Source organism: Pieris brassicae, unplaced genomic scaffold (assembly GCF_905147105.1).
Source record: "Pieris brassicae unplaced genomic scaffold, ilPieBrab1.1, whole genome shotgun sequence".
Lineage (NCBI taxonomy): Eukaryota > Metazoa > Arthropoda > Insecta > Lepidoptera > Pieridae > Pieris > Pieris brassicae.
In genome coordinates, this window is record NW_025576069.1 from 7,501 (window position 1) to 10,000 (window position 2,500).

The 2,500-nt window shown below is 45.9% G+C and overlaps 1 non-coding gene across 1 annotated transcript in view; it reads left to right on the forward strand.

Annotated features, from left to right (window-relative positions):
• Positions 1 to 1,520: 1,520 nt before the first annotated feature.
• The window catches only part of LOC123719439, a 1,906-nt gene continuing 926 nt past the window's right edge, over positions 1,521 to 2,500 (forward strand). The window contains exon 1 of the ribosomal RNA XR_006755499.1: positions 1,521 to 2,500. This exon is cut by the window's right edge and continues 926 nt beyond it. This is a non-coding gene — a ribosomal RNA (small subunit ribosomal RNA).

The following is a 2,500-nucleotide window of genomic DNA, read 5'->3' on the forward strand; positions in this document are numbered from 1 at the left end:
CGCGAAACTGTCGAGCGGCCGGCCGTCGCGCGCCGCACCTGTACGAGAAACATTTTCCTCTGACGTTGCATCGGAATAATTATTATAATTCATTATTATACATACATACATACATACATACATACATACATATTATTAATAAATTAATTGTTTTTTTTTTCTTCAAATAAACCCACATTGCCATTTCTCTGAGCGTGTGCTGCGAGCTTCAACGAGAAACATATCTATCAATACAAATGTCTATGCAAAAAAAAGAAAACAAACAAAATCATATCAGTCAATAAAATAAATAATAATATTTTTTTACTACTACTACTAGTACTACTACGTGCTACTACTGCACGCCAATACACATACATAATAAAATGAAAAATCGTCTCTCTCTCGCTCGCTCTACGAGAAACATTCGACGTCCGCTCCAATGCCGACGCGGACTATTGCTCTCGGTATAGATGTGGAGCGAAACAGTCGTGCGCACAGCGTCGACTCGTTCTCGTTGCCGCGCGTCGTTCGTCTATATAATAGACACGAACGACGGACGAGAGAGAATGTGTTCTTGTTTTTGTTTTTGTGTTTGTGCGAAGTGTGAGAATATTATATACATATATTCGCGCATGGATGATATAGATATGGGTATGGATTTTCGGAGGAAATTATATCAAATTCGTATTTCGAATGCGAGACCGCCGAGATCTTTCCCAGCTCTCTCTCTCTGTGTGTGTGGTGTATAGTACATTTTATATATCTCTCTTGTGTCAACACAAAATAACAAAGAATATACATACTACTCCTCCTCATATTTTATATAATATAATATAAAATTATATTATAGCACCGCGTTCGCAGACCGTATGGTGATGTTACCAATCGACCAAGATTTGGGACCGTCTCCCCCGGTGTTATCTGTGATGTTAAAAGAATACGCTTCTAGGCACACCTCAACGCAGGGCGCCTAGCGTGTTCGACACGTGCGCGGTCGCCACGGCGACCGTATATGGAAAGAATGTATAAAAGAGGACGCACACGCGCCCATCGTCGAAACGGTGTGCGCAGCGTCGTGTTGGAATTTATCCCTCAAGCTCCGGGCGTTGATCGTATCTAGTGCGAATCATGCGTGTGTGTGCGCATGTAATTGCCAGCCGAGTTTTAATATGTTTACAATAACGTATTGAATAAAAATTGAGAAGTTGCGTTTAGATGAATGTTCAATTTTCAAATTGTCACAACATCGATTCCCGCCCGCGGGGTCGTGTTCGTTGCAGTTTTATGTCCCTCACAGTGGTCGAGCATCGTTGTACATCACCTCGTTGCGAGATCGTGACGGGACGGCCGCTCGTAGACCGGTCAAAGTTAGTCTATCGATATGAAGCGCGAACGTCGCGTCGCGTGCAAATTCGACGCGTTACGTTCACGCGTGTCGAGAAGGCGCGCGCGCAAGCGCGCGCCCCTCGACGCCGCCGAGCCAGCGGCTCGCCGAAGCCGCGTGACCGCGGTGTAGGCGTGTCGTTTGCGTAAGCAGCTCCCTGGTTGATCCTGCCAGTAGTTATATGCTTGTCTCAAAGATTAAGCCATGCATGTCTCAGTGCAAGCCGTATTAAGGCGATACCGCGAATGGCTCAATATATCAGTTTTGGTTCCTTAGATCTTACTCAGTTACTTGGATAACTGTGGTAATTCTAGAGCTAATACATGCAATCAGAACTCTGACCAGTGATGGGATGAGTGCTTTTATTAGATCAAAACCAATCGGCGGAGGGCCATGCGTCCGAAGTCGTTAATTTTGATGAATCTGGATAACTTTTGCCGATCGCACGGTCCAGTACCGGCGACGCATCTTTCAAATGTCTGCCTTATCAACTTTCGATGGTAGTTTCTGCGACTACCATGGTTGTCACGGGTAACGGGGAATCAGGGTTCGATTCCGGAGAGGGAGCCTGAGAAACGGCTACCACATCCAAGGAAGGCAGCAGGCGCGCAAATTACCCACTCCCGGCACGGGGAGGTAGTGACGAAAAATAACGATACGGGACTCTTACGAGGCCTCGTAATCGGAATGAGTACACTTTAAATATTTTAACGAGGAACAATTGGAGGGCAAGTCTGGTGCCAGCAGCCGCGGTAATTCCAGCTCCAATAGCGTATACTAAAATTGTTGCGGTTAAAAAGCTCGTAGTTGCATTTGTGCGCCGCGCTGTCGGTGCACCGCATCCGCGGTGATACTGACACGTCTGCGGAGCATATCGTCGGTGAGCCGGCGGTAAAACGCCGGTTCAATATCAAAATCCTATCGCGGTGCTCTTCGGTGAGTGTCGAGGTGGGCCGACAATTTTACTTTGAACAAATTAGAGTGCTCAAAGCGGGCTCAAAATGCCGCTTGAATATTTCGTGCATGGAATAATAGAATATGATCTCGGTTCTATTTTGTTGGTTTTCAGAACTCCGAGGTAATGATTAATAGGGATAACTGGGGGCATTCGTATTGCGACGTTAGAGGTGAAAT